Source organism: Anomaloglossus baeobatrachus, chromosome 3 (genome assembly GCF_048569485.1).
Source record: "Anomaloglossus baeobatrachus isolate aAnoBae1 chromosome 3, aAnoBae1.hap1, whole genome shotgun sequence".
NCBI lineage: Eukaryota > Metazoa > Chordata > Amphibia > Anura > Aromobatidae > Anomaloglossus > Anomaloglossus baeobatrachus.
This window is the reverse complement of record NC_134355.1, coordinates 411952073-411972066: the sequence shown is the minus strand read 5'-3', so window position 1 is coordinate 411972066 and position 19994 is coordinate 411952073. Positions and strand designations below refer to the sequence as shown.

Genomic DNA, 19994 nt, shown 5'->3' with positions numbered 1-19994 from the left:
AGCATGATCCCAGATGTCTGTCAGTGCTGCACTGAGTATAATATATTGCAAAGCGGGTGCATTTCAATACATTATACATGCAATCAGTGCAATAAAATATAATGTCTAATATAGGGACTAATTAAAATAAGAAACAAAAACGTCTATCGTTAGCTCTGTGGTGCTGGACTTTCTGCTTGCTGTGGTATTGTCACATTTAGACAGTGAGATGCAAGGTGTTAACAGGCATGAGTGGAATACAGATCCACTCGTGCATGATAGCAACACATGTCAGTTGTTTAAATCTGCTGACATGTGTAGGGAATTGCTGCTGGAGACAGCCACTGGAGATTAACCTATCACAATCCATGACATCTGTGGTGAAGATAATGGAGGGCTGGCGCCTTAGGAGAGCAGCTGGGTGCCTGGGAGGAATATCCGGTGTGAAGGCTGCTGCTTCCTTGTCCTAATAACAAGGCACTCATTACTGCTTCAGGCAACTAGTTCTGCAAGTCTGTCATAGTCAACCTCAGAATCAATTTTGCCCAGACGAAGGCTCTGAATATAAGAGCCCAAACATTGGCAAAAAAAAACAAAAATACGACGGTTTGACTTTTTGCAGAAATCACTAAAGTAAAAAATATGTTCTCACAATCCCACGTGTGCCACAAATTTGTATTATATTGATCATTTTTCTGAGCACCATTTACAATTATAAGGATCAGCAGTCTGATTGCTGATGTATTTCTGTTCATTACAGCTACACAGCTGTGATCACAGAAACACTTACCTCTTGTCACTGGCAGCAGCCGGCCGAGTGAAACAGGAAGTGATTAATGCTAGCTACGGGAGTTATCACATGACCCTGTCCTACCATGACAACAATTCGCTCACAGTGATCACATCAATGCGATGCTGATGAAGCCGGGTAAGTGAAGATTTAGGGGTAAGGCATGGGTGGAACATGGATCCACTTGTGCCTGCAATGCACACATGTCAGTTGTTAAAGTCAGCTGACATGTGTGCAGTTCCCCATCAGCAGCCGGTGGAGATTACACTATGAATGCTTAGGGCGTAATTTTACTGCCCGCGCTTGTTAAGGGGTTACACAAATGTCCCATGATGCAATTTCCAGACTCTGACTAAGGTTGTATAATGCCAGAAATGCATTCATGGAGCATTTAGTAAAAATCCTTCAGCTTTTTTTTTTTAAGCTACCCATGGGATTCACTTTATCCTTGTATCCATGTAGCCGGTGGTCACGGCTTTAAGCTGGAATCCCTTACTATAAGAACTCAATCTGAAGATAATTGATTGCACAGTGAAGCTTTGCGTTTAATTTGAACTTTCATAATTAATACATTTAAATTGAAAAAAAAAAAATAAAATATAATATATAAATATATATATATATATATATTTATTTATTATACACACACACACACACACACACACACACACATATATGTATTTAATGCTGCAGATATTTTAAAAGTGTATGTGTGTGTGTATAATATATATATATATATATTATATTATACACACACACACATACACTTTTAAAATATCTGCAGCATTAAATACATATCATATGGTGGCAGAATGTCTTTATCTACCAAGATATGTCCCTCAAAATCAGGACAGTCCAGCAGGATCCAAGATGGCTGGGAGCTAGATACATTGACACAGCAATTACATCACAATGGCAGGTGGTAGAATGTGGCAGCTGTATGACATCACAATGGTAGGTTCCAGAATGTGGCAGCACAGGCGGACAGCTAAGGTGCTTTGCACTCACTCACTGCAGGAGAGTAGAGATACATGTAAGCGCTCAGAGTGGGGAAAGCGAAGCAGACAAAGGATTTGGAAACCAAAGGATGAGAAGGAAATCGTGGCGAGAGAAACCAATTAGAGAACATGGACACTGAAAGGAGGGTAAAGACAAGAAAAAATAATTAAAGGATAACTGCTTCTTAGCGCACCTTCACAGAGCCATGACAAGACTCAGATGTAAATGGAGGACGAGCCATTACAGCAAATCTTCCAGAGACTCAGGACCCAGTCACATCGGCCTGGTGGGCGAGAAAGGTGAGAAGTTATGGAGAATATATAACATTACTACAACTGTTCTTGTTACCCCATAGCAACCAGTCAGGCCTCAGCTTTTATTAATCATGGCTGGTTTCTATGGATAACTAAGAGAGGGTATTTTTTTTTTTTTTTAATTATAAAGCTTTGATAAATGAGGAGAGGTTTCACCAGACTAAGTGGGGGGGGATGGGGATAAAATTATATATATATAAAAAAAATAAATAAATAAATAAATGTCCAAAAAAGGCAAAGTCAGTCTGAAAGGCCTCACATTGTGTTGCTTCACTCTAGGGGCGCACATGCATTAATGCAGTTCATTTGAATAGGGGCTTAATAAGTTAGGGCAGGGGTCTCAAACTTGGCTGAGTATAAGAGTTGCATATCGAAAAAAAAAATTATTGGCGGGGCTGCATTTTTTGGTGGACCCAGTGACATTTTTTTAGTGATTCCAAATGTTTATAGAATAAAATATGCATCACTTTTTTTTTTTTTTAACATTTTCGCTCGTTTATTATAACAAATGTGCACTTTTTTATTTCAGTATATATAAAAAAGTATTTTCAATGGGGAAAAAAATTAGTTTTCCCCATTTTATCCACTTCTTGTAAGTAATATTTTACAATTACCACCATATAGTAATTTAAGCCAACATTTTGTATAAGGTCTCCCCATCCTGTGTTAATGTGCCCATATTGTTCCCTTGTACTAATGTGCCCATCCTGTTGCAATATCCCTTGTTATTAGTGTAGATGTGTATATATGTGCCACAATAGTCACGGGGTCTAGGTGTCTGTAGGCCGCATGTTTGAGACCTCTGAGTTAGAGGGTTCACTTACATTCTGTTAATAGTCCCTTACCCATGTAGCGGAGCTGCGTGTATTAGATATTATATGTGAGCGAGTATGTACTGTGAAGGTGTATAAAACATATAGATGGGCTCTCATGATTGGTCTGTATGGTTGCTATGATAGGGATTCGTTCACAGGATTGGAAAGCTTTTACATACCTTCTTTATGATTGGCCTTTCAGTTGCCTGGATACTGCAATGCTTTGTGTGATTGGACAGTTCTGTTACATAGGTGCTGGATTTTGGGACCTGGTGTCTGCTATAGTTGCTCTTTTTAGACATTTATCTGTACAAGTCAGACGGCTGTGACAAGGGCTACCAAACATCAAATAGCATAATCTATCTAGACCCCCACCAAGACTCTCCAGTCATGTTTCGGCCCCCCCAGTGATGACTCCCAGCCCTCCCTTGTGGTGTATATGCCTCCTGCCCCTCATGTGGTGTATATACCCCCAGCATCTCCAGTGATGTATATGCACCCAGTGTTTCCTGTGATGTCTAGTCCCCCTGTCTTGTCTGGGCCTCATATCAGCCTCCCCAGTCTCGTATAGACCCCTCCCCCAGCCTCCTCAGTACCATGTAAGCCCCTCCCAACCTCTTTAGTCCCGTATAGGACCCCCAGTTCCATCTAGCCTCCCCAGTCACATTATGCCCCCAAGACCTCCCCAGTAACATCTATGCCCCACAGCCCTTCCCTGTGATGTATATGCCCCAAGTCCTGTCTAGGCCCCATCAGCCTCCCTAGTCCTGTATAGCCCCCCCAGTCATGTCTAGGCCCCCCAGCCCACCTCAGTAATGTATCTCACCCCAGCATTTCCTATGTGATGTATATACAGCAGACCCAGCTGACACAAACCTGGAAAAGCAGTAGTGAGAAGCAATAAGATCAATATCGCCTAATATCAAACCCACACAAAGAAGCAGCTCCAGCCACCACAGTAGGAGGGAGTTCATTGTTTTCCCAAAATATAGCAGGGTAATTTGTAAGTTCATCATTTTGTGCGGCCGACCAATGATTGTAGAAATTTCCAATTAGCCTCCTGCCCTGATTTGTACAGATGCTCCCAGCACATACAGTACCCAGGGGCATACTGCTAATAGAGGCATGCAACATGACCACTTTGGGGCCCATTAGTTAAGGGGGCACGGAGTAAGCACTGACACTGTGCCCCCATCAAGAATCACACTATCAATTGTATTGGCAATTGGGGACCTGCTAGGATGGGTGAGCCTGCCAGGATGTGGAGGGAACTTGCCAGGATGGGGGACATTTATCAGGATGGGGCCATGATAGGGACAAATACCAGAATGTAGGATGTCTATTTTATGATGGTGTCATATTTACCAGGAAGGGGGATGTTAGTACAGGATGGGGGACATTACTACATAATGAAAGGGGAGAGGAACAACTCGTATGTCTTCATAAGATTTAGAGATGTTGACACTTTGAAATGTAGATGTGAATTTCAGGATGGAATCGGATTGCATTCTAAGCTAAAAATATATGTAATATTATGCATTTTTTCCATAAAGATCGATCCAACTGCTGTCGCTAGAAAGAGCAGTGGGAGTGGCTCAGCTTCAATGTGTGTTAAGCAGGCATGAGCTTGATGCCCCCCTGCTGAAGAGAAGACTGCAAAGGTAAGTTTAAAATCAATTGTTAACATAATAGAATTTGTTAAATTACCAAGTTGGCACTTTGTAGAAGGAAAAAAAAAAAAGTTAAAAAATTGTGTTGCAGTTTGGGCACTCAGCCTGTGAAAGGTTTGCCATCACTGCTCTCTCATCACTCTCCCGCTGTGTCTACAGCACTCTGATGTGTCAGAACAGCGGAGCGCTATCATGTCACCACTTTGTGCCGCTGTGCTGAGATGTGACGAAAGCAGCAGTTCAGTAGACTTGCTGAGGAGATCGGAGAGCGGAAGAAGTGAGTTTATGTATCACGGTGGCCAGACGACTATTGGGGCTGCACACTACTATATGGGGGTTGCCTAAAAGCATATGAAGGTGCATAACACTATATGGGGGCGCACAATTCTATACGGGGTCTGCATAATACTATATTGAGGAATACAAGCGGTGCATAACACGAAATATGGGGTGTATTATAATACATGGAGGACATAAGGCCCATTACTGCATGGAAGACGATGTAGGGCCCATTATACTATGTGGAAAGTTTTGTCAGGCCAATTATATTATTTCAATGCCTATGAGGGAGTCTTTATAATTTACTTATTATTGGAGTGCCATTATACTGTAAGCAAGCATCTACTCAGTATGAAAGTTTGTGTGGGGGTCTATCAGACTGTGTGTGAGCCATTATACTGCATGGAATGCTGTGTGGGGGTGGGGTCACAGTTGGGGATCTTACTGTGTTGGGTGTCACCATTCATTGCCAGGGTAATTGAAAAAGGGTACAGTAGGATGATATGCATGTGAAGAAATTTAATATGTAATATAACAGCTTACAGCCGCCCAGAAACGGCCCCGACCGGTGGCAGCCCGGGGCCCAGAAACGGCCCCGACCGGTGGCAGCCCGGGGCCCCTGACAAAAACTGCAATGTGCACATAGCAAATCTGACTTCTCATAGAACTTTCTGACTTTCCAGCAAAGTCTAACAAAACTGCACCAAAAAAACCCACAGCAAATAACGCAGCGTCCACATGTAGCCTAAGGCGGGCTTTGCACGTTGCGACATCGCAAGCCGATGCTGCGATGTCGTACGTGAAAGTCCCCGCCCCCGTCGCAGGTACGATATTGTGTGATAGCTGGCGTAGCGAACATGATCGCTACGCCAGCTTTACATGCACTTACCTGCCCTGCGACCGTCGCTCTGGCCGGCGACCCGCCTCCTTCCTAAGGGGGCGGGTCGTGCGGCGTCATAGCGACGTCACACGGCAGGCAGCATAGCGGCGGAGGTGAGCAGGATGTAAACATCCTGCCCACCTCCTTCCTTCCGCATATCCTACGGAAGCCGCGGTGACGCCGGTAGGAGATGTTCCTCGCTCCTGCGACTTCACACACAGCGATGTGTGCTGCCGCAAGAGCGAGGAACAACATCGGACCGTCGCGTCAGCGTAATTATGGATTACGCCGACGCTGCACCGATGATACGATTACGACGATTTTGCGCTCGTAAATCGTATCATCTAGGCTTTCCACACTACGATGTCGCATGCAATGCCGGATGTGCGTCACTTTCAGTTTGACCCCACCGACATCGCACCTGCGATGTCGTAGTGTGCAAAGCCGCCCTTAGACTTTCCAAAAACTTGTCCAGATGACGAAAATACCCTTTAGTGGTGTAGATAGGACCTGCGATGATGTCATGCCCATGTGACCGAGTGGGAGGAGCCGCTCAGAAAGCTAGAAGATCCTGATTCCTGAAGGAGATGGGAACGTGTGACCGGTAATGAGGGAAAATGGGGTTGCAGGGTGAGTGCATATGAGGGGTGTCACAAACCACCGGGGGGGTCACTCAGAAATCCCCCGCGCTGGCTACCAGTACGTCACAATCGGGGGGGTAACAAGTGGGGGTCACCCCTCCTTTATACCTCCCGACCGACAGACAGAGCACGTGACGCGCTCTCTAGCGCCCCTCTTATAGTCAGGCCAATTATGGAATTGCCCGACAATAAGCAAGGAGGCCGCTATACTACTTATGCCGATTATTGAAGGGTCCCCGGTGAGAGTAGGGTATATATTCCCCCGACCTCCGCGGGCGGAATATATAATATCTTCCCGAATCTCACTGGCCTCCCCACAATAATCCTTGGCACAACTCGCTGCCACCAACCGCTTCACGGTAACTATTAGCCGAACACACAGACGTGGGATTCAAGATCGAGATAACAGAACAGCCCAAGATTAATTATATAATTTAATCAGCCTAAAGCACACTAGAAACTACAATATATACAATAGGGAATCTACAGAATATACATATGTCAGAGTACAGTTACAGATAAAGCATGGTTTACAAACAGGTATGCAATTCAATCAGTTACCTTGTGCGTCTGGCCACAGGGGGGCGCTGTAGACCAGGTTTCCAGGAACTCCCACAGATGTTTCCTGCACGTGACCCCCAGCGAAAGAACACTGGAAAATGGCCGAAGTAGGGTTATCAACCTGGGCAAATCCAGGTCCCCTCCTACCTTCGTGACCTCAGAGGGAGCACTGCTCCACCCCTGGCTGGAGTTATGGACAAAATCCACAACATGGAATATGGCCATAACTTGGCCTGGGAGCGTCGTAGGCGGACGCCAATGCTCTCATTGTGACAGTTATGAATTTAGCTACAGAATGAGAGGTTTCATGACTTGTCTACTAGTTCCACATTGGCTGATATCACGCCTGGGGTATTTCCCAAGCTCCCGCTCCCATAAAAAAGGTGTGCCAGCATCGTCCGCATGCGAAAACACCATTTTTATGGTTGCCGTATTTATCGGAAATATGGCTTGCGAGATATGAACCATTTTTTACTGGAGTCGTTCTGTCTGGCTAGTTCCAGAGCCTTATAATGAGATACAACTCTTGTTACAGGGTGACGGCAGGGAGTCATCCTGTGTCCTTTGTTCCCACATCACCTAATTTCCATATCACAGGAGATGGCCATGGGATGGGTTGCTAAACAAGTTGTGTGAAGGAAAGGGGGGGGGTGACACCAGGAGAGGGCTTCCTGACATAACTTGAATATCATGATTTATCGTCATATCTCCGGATTTACCTCACAAGGGGTACAGACAGGGCCGGATTAAGGTTGGTGGGGGCCCCTGGGCAGAAAATCTGGTGGGGGCCCCATAACGTTAACATTTTTAGCCATAACAGTAGAGCGCGAACTGTAGCATTTAGATAGAAATCCATGAACATTTATCCTGTTCTGCCACATTCAGATTTACAGTACTACAATACAGACACAGTCCAGGATCACTCACAGCCGTCACTTATACACGGAAAGTAGAGTTAAGGCTGCTTTACACATTTCGATCTCATATGCGATCACACACGCCCCCATCGTATGTGCGGAACAGGCAATTTGTTGCCCGTGTCGCACAAACGATTACCCCATCACACGTACCTTACAAATGACCTCGCTGTGGGCAGCGAACATCCACTTCCTGGAGTGGGAGGGACGTTCGGCGTCACAGCAACGTCACACAGCGGCCGGCCAATAGAAGCGGAGGGGCGGAGATGAGCGGGGCGTAAACATCCCGCCCACCTCCTTCCTTCCGCATTGCCGGCAGTACGCAGGTAAGCTGCAGTTCATTGTTCCCGGGGTATCACACGGAGCGATGTGTGCTGCCTCAAGAACGATGAACAACCAGACGTTCAATTTTTAGAAGATGAACGACGTGTCAGCGATCAACGTTTTAACGCACAATCAGGGTCGCACGTAGCTGTCACACACTACAATATCACTAACGATGCCGGATGTGCGTCACTTACGACGTGACACATCGTTATATATATTGTAGCGTGTAAAACTTTACCCACATTTTTTATTGATCCCAATGTTAAGGCAGCCAGGGCCGGCTCCAGGTTTTTGTGGCCTCCGGGTGAAAGAGTCTCAGTGAACCCCATCCACACACAGACACGCACATACACATACAGGCATACATATACATATTTGAAGACAAATTCAGAAAAATACATATAAACAGACAAATATATGCACAGTCATATACACTGACATATATGCAGACACAGACGCATTAGGGCTCGTGCGCACGTTGCGTAATTCCATGCATTTACACTGCGTATAGCACTGCAGTGTAAATGCATGCGTCCTGCGTCCCCTATACAATCTATGTAGATTGTGCATGATACGTGCGCACGTAGCTTTTAGGAACGCAGTGATTTGGGTGCTAAAATGTTGACCCAAATCCATGCGTTCATAAAATGAGCATGTCAATTATTCCGTGCGCTATGGATGCAGCTCCCACTCTGTCTATGGTGGGGGAAGCAGCCATAGCGCATGAAATCGGATTTTCTGTACAGAAAAACTGCATCCATTATGCAGTGTTTCTGCAGCGATTTGACGTGCACATGTGCTGTCAAATCGCTGCAGAATATTCAGCAGTTACGTGTGCATGAGCCTTTACAGGTATTAATATGGGGAAATCGCCAGCAGCCTCACTCACCTCTCCCGCTTGTTTCCGTCCAGCTCCTTCAGGACATGTGGCTGTGTTTCATGATGGCTGTCACTAACAGACATGACTGCACACTGACAGCACTGCTGTATATACATCACAGGAGGGGCTGGGGGCTACAATATATACATTACAGGAGGGGCAGGGGGCATAGACGTTACTGGAGTGGCAAACAGCTTTGGTGGTGTACTCATTACTGCGATGGGTGACATAGCGCTCTGGGGGACCCATATAGTTCTGGGGGGGGGGGGGCGCACAGACTGCTCTAATTCATATATACACACACAGTACTGCTTCTTACACACACAGCTCTGACACACACACACACACACACACACTACAATGCACCACACACACACACACACACACACACACACACACACTACAATGCACCCCCTACACACACTACAATGCACCCCCCACACACACACACACACACACACACACTACAATGCACCCCCCCCCACACACACACACTGCACCCCACATCACCTCCTACACACACACACACAATGCACCACACACTACAATGCATCCCACACACACACTGCACCCCACATCACCTCACAAACACACACAATGCACCCCACATCACCTCACAATGCACCCCACATCACCTCACAAACACACACACAATGCACCCCACATCACCTCACACACACACACACACACACACACAGAATACAATGCACCCCCCATTAACCCTCCCCCACACACAATACAATGCACCCCTCATTACCCTACCCCACACAGAATACAATGCACCCTCCATTACCCCTCCCCCCACACACAATACAACCCTCATCACCCCCTACACACACAAATTACAGTGCCCCATCACTACACACTCCTCCCTCCCTCGGAATACAGTACTCCTCCTCTGCCTGTCACAGAGCTGTGTTCCTTCACAAATGTTCACCGTTGTGTCCTCAGCCCCTCCTCACTCATCCCCATTAATTACACCTGTCTCTTCAGCTCCTTCATGGAGCGCTGGCTTCCTCTTGTCCCCTGTGTGGCGCCTGCAGCACTGTGATGACGTCAGCAAGCTGCTGATCTCATCACGTTGCTGCACGTCGGGGGCGGGGCCCAGTCCCGGCGCGCTGTTCAAATGTATTTACGTCTGAAAGATGCAAATACATTTGAATAGGAACGGAAAGAGGAAGCTGCGGTCATCGGCTCTGCTGCGCTCCTCTACACTGGGTGCATGCCGAGCACAGCACACAGCAGAGCCGACAGAGCACAGCGCGCTGCCTCCTTCTAGTGTGCCTGGCATGCACACAGTGTAGAGGAGCGCAGCGGGGACAGCAGATACAGCGGTGCACTACACAGTGCCCCTGCTTCTAGGGAGAGGGAGGGGGAGGGGAGGGGGGGGGAAGCTGCCCGCCCCTCGCTGGGTACGGCCGCAGCACATAGCAGGGAGCATTAGCACACCTGACCCCGGAAGTACAAGTGGCCGCTGGTACTTCCGGTGTCAATCAGCGTCCTGTGCCCGCAGTTTGTTTTTGCGTCTTAAAGACGCAGATACAAATAAATAGCGGTGCTTCAACACCCCGCGCCCCCCCCCCCGAAAACACAGCTGATTTATTACTGTTTTTACGGAGGGGGAGAGGGTGTGAAGAAAAAAAAATGCTGACAGGTGCCAAGTATGGTGGGGGCCCCCTTAGAAGCTCTTTTGGTGGGGGCCCCTGGGCTGGAGCCCCGTCTGCCCCGCCTATAATCCGGCCCTGGGTACAGATTGTGACAAAATGGGGTGCAGGGTGTTTGAGAGAGGGGCAAGTTTGGGTACAGGCTGTGTGACATATAGGGATGCAGGCAGGGCTGTCTGCAGGTTTTTGTGGACCCCATCCTCATGTAGACACGCACATACAGATACGTACACATACAGGCATAGGCTGGAGTCACACTTGTATGTGACTCATGCGAGTATCGGATCACACTGCCCGGACCGGCTGGCTTCTCTTCTGTCAGGAGCGGCTCTGCTGTATGTATTTCTATGATGCTGACCCGCTCCTCTCAGGAGAGCCGCGGCCGGTCCGGGCAGTGCGATCCGATACACGCAAGTGTGACTCCAGCCTATGCCTGTATGTGCGTGTCTACGTGAGGATGGGGCCCACAAAAACCCCGACCGGTGGCAGCCCAGGGCCCACAAAAACCCCGACCGGTGGCAGCCCCAGACAAAAACTGCAATGTGCACATAGCAAATCTGACTTCTCATAGACTTTGCTGGGAAGTCAGAAAGTTCTGACAACAAAACTGCACCAAAAAAACCACAGCAAATAACGCAGCGTCGACATGTAGCCTAAGACTTTCCCAGCCTCCTCAATTGAGATCATGGGATAGTATAACTGAAAAGCTCCTCCACAGAATTTTACCTTATAGAAAAATGGCAACATATAGATCATCACCTATATTGAAAGGCTTCATATAAACTTTATTGCACATAAATATCTAAACACATCAATACATTACAAAAAAGTGCATGGTGCAGGACTACAAGCAAAATAAAGTGCTAAGTACCTAAAAGTCCAGAGGGAGTAATATCTCTAATGGGCTCTGAATGCATAAACAGTAAATCAGATATATCTCACCACCCAGCAGCATAAACACAAGTAGTTATTTATTGCACTCACCCATCATCTCCTGTAATATGTGGCACTGCTGTGTCTCTTTTGCCACTGTTTCACATGGTCTTCCTCAAGGAGTCTCAAAATGCCGTGTCCTTCAGATCTTTTATACCCCCACTACATAATCGGTCCCAGCTGGCCCTTTAATTAGTCGCGCATGCGCAGTGCTATCTACTCGGTCAGGTGTCGCGTGCTTCAGCAGTCACATGATTTTATCTGACGTCAGGGATATTCCGGAACTCTGTGGAGGAGTAGACTGTAGCACAGGTGATTTCAATCTATTACTCCCTGTTATCAGCCTTTTCTGGGGGAAGGAGACTGTAGGACAGGTGACTGCAATCAATTACTCCCTGTTGTCAGCCATTACTGGGGGGAGGAGACTGTAGGACAGGTGACTGCAATCTATTACTCCCTGTTATCAGCCATGGAGGAGACTGTAGGACAGGTCACTTCAATCTATTACTCCCTGTTATCAACCATTACTGGGGGGAAGAGACTGTAGGACACTCGACTGCAATCTATTACTCCCTGTTGTCAGCCATTACTGGGGGGAAGAGACTGTAGGACATTCGACTGCAATCTATTACTCCCTGTTATCAGCCATTTCTGGGGGAAGGCGACTGTAGGACAGGTGACTGCAATCTATTACTCCCTGTTATCAACCATTACTGGAGGGAAGAGACTGTAGGACACTCGACTGCAATCTATTACTCCCTGTTATCAGCCATGGAGGAGGAGATTGTAGGACAGGTGACCAATCTATTAGTCCGGTTTCACATCTGCGTTGTTTCGACGCAAACGGACTCCATCACTAATGTATTAGGCTGCTTTCACACTACGTCTTTTTAACATGCGTCCTGAACGTTTTTTTGCTGCAAAAGCAGATCCTGCTTTTACAGCAAAAAACGCAAACGCATGTGTTACTTTGCAGGATCCTGTCACTGGATGTTTAGGGGCTGGCATTGGAGTCATGTGATCGGGAGTGATGGGAACTAAACGTGATAGACTGGGAGCCGGCTTCTTACAACTGCGGAGGTTCGTAACCAAGGTAAACATCGGGTATACTTGCTTGGATACCCGATATTTACTTTGGTTACGAGCGTCTGCAGCTGCTAGGAGCCGGGCTCCCTGCACACGTAACCAACGTAAACATCGGGTAACTAAGATAAGTGGTTACCCGATATTTACCTTGGTTACGAGTGTCCGCAGCTCTCAGGTGGAGGAGAGGGAGGGGGAGAGACAGAGAGGGAGGAGAGAGAGGGACTGATCACGCGAGACTGGTTCTGGGCATGCTCAGTAGAGCAAGCAGGATCCTGTCTATCAGCACGCCAGCGTTCACCTGCGTTTTGCGTGCTGTTTAGTCAGGATCCAGCGATTTGCAGTATTTGGACGCAGCTCAAAAACGCTACATGTAGCGTTTTTGAAAGATGTTAAAAAACTGCAAGTCGCTGAATCCTCACTATAACGCACGCAAACGCAGGTGAACGCATGTTAACGCGAGTCCATTGCAAATGCATTGAAATGAAAACGCATTTGCACTGGATCCTTTTTGCGTTAAAAAAACGTTCAGGACGCATGTTAAAAAGACGTAGTGTGAAAGCAGCCTAACATGCGTCCTTAGTTACCCGATGTTTACGTTGGTTACGTGTGCAGGGAGCCCGGCTCCTAGCAGCTGCAGACGCTCGTAACCAAAGTAAATATCGGGTATCCAAGCAAGTATACCCGATGTTTACCTTGGTTACGAACCTCCGCAGTTGTAAGAAGCCGGCTCCCAGTCTGGCACGTTTAGTTCCCCTCACTCCCGATCACATGACTCCAATGCCCGCCCCTAAACATCCAGTGACAGGATCCTGCAAAGTAACACATGCGTTTGCATGCGTTTTTTGCTGTAAAAGCAGGATCCGCTTTTGCAGCAAAAAAACGTTCAGGACGCATGTTAAAAAGACGTAGTGTGAAAGCAGCCTTACAGTTCATTTATTTACAGTGTAAGCGCGACACCATGTGGACACATGCGGGTAGTGCATGAGGCATGCTGTCGCTCTTCAACTGTAAATAAATGAACTGTAATACATTAGTGACGGAGTCCGTTTGCGTCGAAACAACGCATATGTGAAACCTGCCTTTCTCCCTGTTATCAGCCATTACTGGGGGGAGGAGACTGTAGGACAGGTGACTGCAATCTATTACTCCCTGTTATAAACCATTACTGGGGGAAAAAGACTGTAGGCCCTCGACTGCATTCTATTACTCCCTGTTATCAGCCATTACTGGAGGGGGAGACTGTAGAACAGGGGACTTCAGTCTATTGCTTTCTGTTATCAGCCATGGAGGCGGAGACTATAGAACAGGTGACTTCAATCTATTACTCCCTGTTATCAACCATTACTGGGGGGAAGAGACTGTAGGACAGGTGACTGCAATCTATTACTCCCTGTTATCAGCCATTACTGGGGGGAAGAGACTGTAGGACAGGTGACTGCAATCTATTACTCCTTTTCCATGTTGGTCCATATGAGAAGACCAGGACTATTAATGACCGGCAGTAGTGTAGCTACCGGGAGGTGGCAGAGGGGGCAGTTGCCCTGTGCTCAGAGGAGGTCCACTAGGCGCTTCCACCTATGTGCGCACGTTGCGTCGTGTCACTGTAGAAAATTCTGCAGTGATTTGGCAGCTCATGTGCGCTTCAAATCGCTGCAGACACTGCATAATGGATGTAGTGTGTCTGCAGAATAGATGGCGATTTCACGCGCTCGGGATGCCGCCTCTCCCATAGACAGAGTGGGAGCAGCATCCAAAGCGCACGAAAGAAGTGACATGCTACATTTTTAAATGCAGAGATTTTGTAAAATTTTTGACACTCAAATCGCTGCGTTCAAAAAAGCATGGTGCGCACGGATTATGCACAATCTTCATAGATTGTGCAGGGGACGCAGGACACATGCATATACACTGCAGTGCTATAGACGCAGCATAAATGCATGCAATACGCACACGTGCGTGACTCGCCCACCCCAGGGCTGTGGGACACCCGGTGCCGGGCCGGACTAGTCCGGTGGTAGTCAGTGGTGGCTGGGCCCGGCTTCGTGGCCCTGGTGGGTGTCAGTAAAATATGTGGCTTGGTGGATAAAGTTGTGTTCGTGACGCCACCTGTGGTATGCGGCTATTAAGCCGCCGCTGCTGTGTGAGGCCACCGGGATGATGTTATGGCAGCAATGGTGGTACTGCTCCCCACAGGTGGAGCAATGCCCGGGGCACTGTTGGTGCTTGGGAATGTCAATGCAGCTGAAATAACAGAGACCACTTCAAGGGTGCAGTTCAAGTTCTTTACTCACACTTCTTGTCACAGCGCTGTAGGGACCCTTGGACTGCTGGGACCACTGTCAGGGACCTCCGCCGTTTCTGGGTGATTCTGAGAGTGAAAGCCGGTACCCTTCTCTTAGTGTCTCTTTCTTCTGCTGTCTTCCTTAGCCTTGCCTTTGATAGGATAAACCTGGCTTGGCCTCCACTACAGCCTCCAGGCTGGGGGGTCACCTGTCGGCTGATTACCCGTTTTCTGGAAGTTCTGCTATGGGTTCTGGCCCGGGGAGTCTACAACGTTCCCTGGGCCTCGGTTTTTACTGTTTGGAGATGATCTTTGCACTCCTCCAGTCTCTAGGGACCGTCCCCTGTCGCAGCTTGATCCCTCCACCGATGTTCTTGTGGAACAGGCCACCGTAGCTCTAAACTGCCCCGACAGCTATACAGACTACCCGTGGCCCTGCGACTCCTTCTGTCTCCTACGTGGTGTCACCTGGACCTCTGGGTCCCAGGGTCTTCACCAGGAAGCGTCTCCTTCTGTTTCTCTGCTCCTCTCTGACTTGGAGCTTTCTTTCCTTCTTTCTTTCCTCCTTGCCTGCCTCCAGCAGGCCTCCTCCTCCCTCCTTTCTCTCGTTCTTCTTCCTCAACTACATGCTGGCTCTTCACACTCTCCTTCCCTGAGGTAGACTGACTAAACTTGACCTTTCTCTCTGTGTCTGCTCTCTGATGGCACCTCCCCAATTGCCCTGTTCTACCCTATAGGAGCAGGGATGGGTCTTACGACCCCTCCCAGCATGCAGCATGGGAAGGTTGTCTGCCACTTTCCCTGGTCCCAGTGTGTTCCTAGCAATGGGTGTAGTGTGGATTTACCAGGGGACCGGAGTTCACTCTCTTCCTCTCCCAGAATGGGGCATCACACCGCTGGATGGGGTGCAATGACCTGTGGCGACGGAAGCCTCAGGGGCGCCACATGCGCAAATAGCCTGAGTGCTGCAGAGGCAGAGCAGAAACTTGTCCAGATGACGAAAATACATCCTAGTGGTGTAGATAGGACCTGCGATGATGTCATGCCCATGTGACGGAGTGGGAGGAGCCGCTCAGAAAGCCAGACGATCCTGATTCCTGAAGGAGATGGGAACGCGTGACCGGTAATGAGGGAAAATGGGGTTGCAGGGTGAGTGCATATGAGGGGTACAGATTGTGACAAAATGGGGTGCAGGGTGTTTGAGAGAGGGGTAAGTTTGGGTACAGGCTGTGTGACATATAGGGATGCAGGCAGGGCCGTCTACAGGTTTTTGTGGGCCCCATCCTCACGTACAGGGGCGGACTGGCCCACCAGGAGGTCGGGAGAACCCACGGTGGGACCCTGCTATTGATGGCCATGCCCCTTAGGCACAGCCCCCCTACCCCCCCCTGGGCCCCTATGGATATGTGTGAGAGGACGTGATGAGATCAGCACATTGCTGACGTCATCACAGTGCTGCGGGCGCCACACTGGATTCATCAGGCAGCGGTAAGCGCTCCATGGAGGAGCCGAAGTGACAGGTGTAATTAATGGGGATGTGTGGGGAGGGTCTGAGGACACATAACGGGGAACATTTGTGAAGGAGACACAGTTTTGTGACAGGCAGAGGGGGAGTGCTGTATTCCGAGGGAGGGGGGAGGCAGGTGTGTGTAGTAATAGGGCAGTGTAATTTGTGTCTGCAGGGGGTGATGAGGGGTGCAATGTATTATGTCTGGGGAGGGGGTAATGAAGGGTGCATTGTATTGTATGTGGGGGAGGGGTAATGGAGTGTGCTCTGTATTGTGTGTGTGTGTGTGTGTGTGTGTGTGTGTGTGTGTGGGGAGTGATGGGGGGTACATTGTAGGTACATTGTAGTGTGTGTAGGGGTGATGGAGGGGTGCATTGTGTGTGTATGGCGTGATGGGGTGCATTGTGTGTGTGTGTGTGTAGGGGGTGATGGGGGGGTGCATTGTATTTGTGTGTGTGTGTGTTTGGAGGGGGTGATGGGGGGTGCATTGTATTGTGTGCGTGGGGAGATGGTAATGGGGGGGTGCATGGTATTGTGTGTGTATGTAGTGGGTGATGGGGGGATGTATTGTGTGTGTGTGTGTGTGTGTAGGGGGTGATGCATTGTATTGTGTGTGTGTGTAGTGGGTAATGGGGGATATATTGTATTGTGTGTGTGTGTGTGTGTGGGGGGAGTAGTGGGGGTGCATTGTATTGTGGGTGGGTGTGTGTAGCGGGTGATGGGGGGATGTACTGTGTGTGGGGGGGTAATGGAGCGTGTATTGTGTGTGTGTGTGTGTGAGGGTAATGGGGGTGCATTGTAGTGTGTGTGTGTAGGGGGTGATGGGGGGTGCATTGTAGTGTGTGTGAGGGTAATGGGGGTGCATTGTAGTGTGTGTGTGTGTGTGTAGGGGGTGATGGGAGGTGCATTGTAGTGTGTGTGTGTGTGTGATGGGGGGGTGCATTGTGTGTGTAGGGGGTGATGGGGGGTGCATTGTATTCTGTGTGTTTGGAGGGGGTGATGGGGGGTGCATTGTGTGTGTACGGGCTGATGGACAGTGCATTGTGTGTGTGTGTGTGTGTGTGGGGGGAGTAATGGGGGTGCATTTGTGTGTGTGTGGGGAGTAGTGGGGGTGCATTGTATTGTGGGTGTGTGTGTAGGGGTGATGGGGGGTGCATTGTATTTGTGTGTGTAGGGGGTGATGGGGGGATGTACTGTGTGTGGGGGATAATAGAGCGTGTATTGTGTGTGTGTGTGAGGGTAATAGGGGTGCATTGTAGTGTGTGTGTGTGTGTGTGTGTGTGTTTGTGTGTGTGCAGGGGGTGATGGGGGATGCATTGTATTTGTGTGTGTGTGTAGGGGGTGATGCATTGTATTGTGCGTGTGTGTGTGGGGTGTGATGGGGGATGCATTGTGTGTGTGTATGGGCTGATGGACGGTGCATTGTGTGTGTGTGGGGGGAGTAATGGGGGTGCATTTGTGTGTGTGTGTGGGGGGGGGGTAATGGGGGTGCATTGTAGTGTGTGTGTAGGAGGTGATGGGGGGTGCATTGTATTGTGTGTGTGTAGGGGGTGATGGGGGGTGCATTGTGTGTGTGTGTATAGGGGGTGATGGGGGGTGCATTGTAGTGTGTGGTGTGTGTGTGTGTATAGGGGGTGATGGGGGTGCATTGTAGTGTGTGGTGTGTGTGTGTGCAGGGGGTGATGGGGGGTGCATTGTGTGTGTGTGTGTGTGTGTATAGGGGGTGATGGGGGGTGCATTGTATTGTGTGTGTGTGTGTGTGTGTGTGTAGGGGGTGATGGGGGGTGCATTGTATTGTGTGTGTGTGTGGGGGGTGCATTGTAATGTGTGTGTGTGGGGGGGGTGCATTGTATTGTGTGTGTGTGTGTGTGTGTTTGGAGGGGGTGATGGGGGGTGCATTGTATTGTGTGTGTTTGGAGGGGGTGATGGGGGTGCATGGTATTTGTGTGTGTGTGTGTGTGTGTTTGTGTGTAGGGGGTGATGGGGGATGCATTGTATTTGTGTGTGTGTGTGTGTGTAGGGGGTGATGCATTGTATTTGTGTGTGTGTGTGTGTGTGTGTAGGGGGTGATGGAGGGTGCATTGTGTGTGTGTGTGTGTGGGGTGTGATGGGGGATGCATTGTATTGTGCGTGTGTGTGTGGGGTGTGATGGGGGATGCATTGTGTGTGTGTGTGTGGGGGGTAATGGGGGTGCATTGTAGTGTGTGTGTGTGGGGGGTTATCAGGATTGTATTGTGTGTGTGTGTAGGGGGTGATGGGGGGGTGCATTGTATTGTGTGCGTGGGGAGATGGTAATGGGGGGTGCATGGTATTTGTGTGTATGTAGTGGGTAATGGGGGATGTATTGTGTGTGTGTGTGTGTGTGTGTGTGTGTGTGGAGAGGGGCGCGGAGTCATTAATCAAGCTATAATTACATTTAATTCTCAAAATTTTCGTTTCATTCACCTTTTCCGTTCTAATATTTTACAACCCGAACGACCATGGCTTGCCCCCCCCCCCCTAGTTTTGGTCCTGGGTACGCCCATGCACAGGCCTGAGTGGGCCCTGGCACCCAGCCTTTCAATCGTAAACTTCAGTGATCGTACAAGTTCTGTACGATCACTGAAGTTTTCGCAGTTGCAGGACCTTTAGTGACATCACATGTGTCATGTGACTCACCAAAGGTCCTAGCGGTTCACTGCGGGAGTCCCCAGGACTGCACCGACCGCGCCGGTATTCAGATGTATGCGTGTCTTTCAGGCGCGCAATACATTTGTACAGTGCGGCCGGTGACAGGAGGGAGAGCAGCTCTGCTCAGCCCCGCGACGTACCGTAATCGCCAGGGCTGCATAGGAGCGCGCCTCAGTCCTGCACCGACATAATCATCACCGGGGGCCGCAGCTGCAGGAATGAAGAGGAGGACGCGCAGGCACAGGTAAGCGCTCCAGAGGAGCCGAAGATGTACTTTTATATGAGGGGCTGCAGGTGGGGGAGGAGCAGTGTTATTTTACAAGTGGCATTAAGAAGCGGTGGGGGACTTTATGGAGCATATTATGGGTCAGTATTAATTTTCACCTCTTTTTTTTGCAGAAGGATACCCAGCGTGGTTCCTTGAATGTTCTACGTGTGGAAAAACCCTGGATCTACTACCCCTACACGGTGACAGGTATCTCCAACAACACACGGCGTTGGGAACCAATCAGAGCTTGGCTTTCATTTTTAATCCTGGATGGAAAACATGAAACGTGATTTCTGATTGGCTGCTAAGGATCTGATGGCCGCTGTTCTCTCTGATGCCATCCTGATGTTGCTGGTGGCCATTTTATGTGTAAAAAAAATACTAATTTAAAAATTGTGGTTACCCATAGCAACCAACTAACAAGCAATTGCCATGGGCAACACATGAGCCTCACAAGTGTTTCTTTTTTTTTTTCTTTTTTTTATATATATATATATATATATATATATATATATATATATATATATATATAT

The 19994-nt window shown here is 48.6% G+C and overlaps 1 long non-coding RNA gene across 1 annotated transcript in view; it reads left to right on the top strand.

Moving 5' to 3' along the window:
* The first annotated feature begins 1763 nt into the window (after window positions 1–1763).
* LOC142295359 (uncharacterized) overlaps window positions 1764–19994 on the top strand; it is a 58432-nt gene continuing 40201 nt past the window's right edge. The window contains exons 1-2 of the long non-coding RNA XR_012751437.1: window positions 1764–2067; window positions 19593–19668. This is a non-coding gene — a long non-coding RNA (uncharacterized LOC142295359). The remainder of the gene's footprint in view (window positions 2068–19592; window positions 19669–19994) is intronic.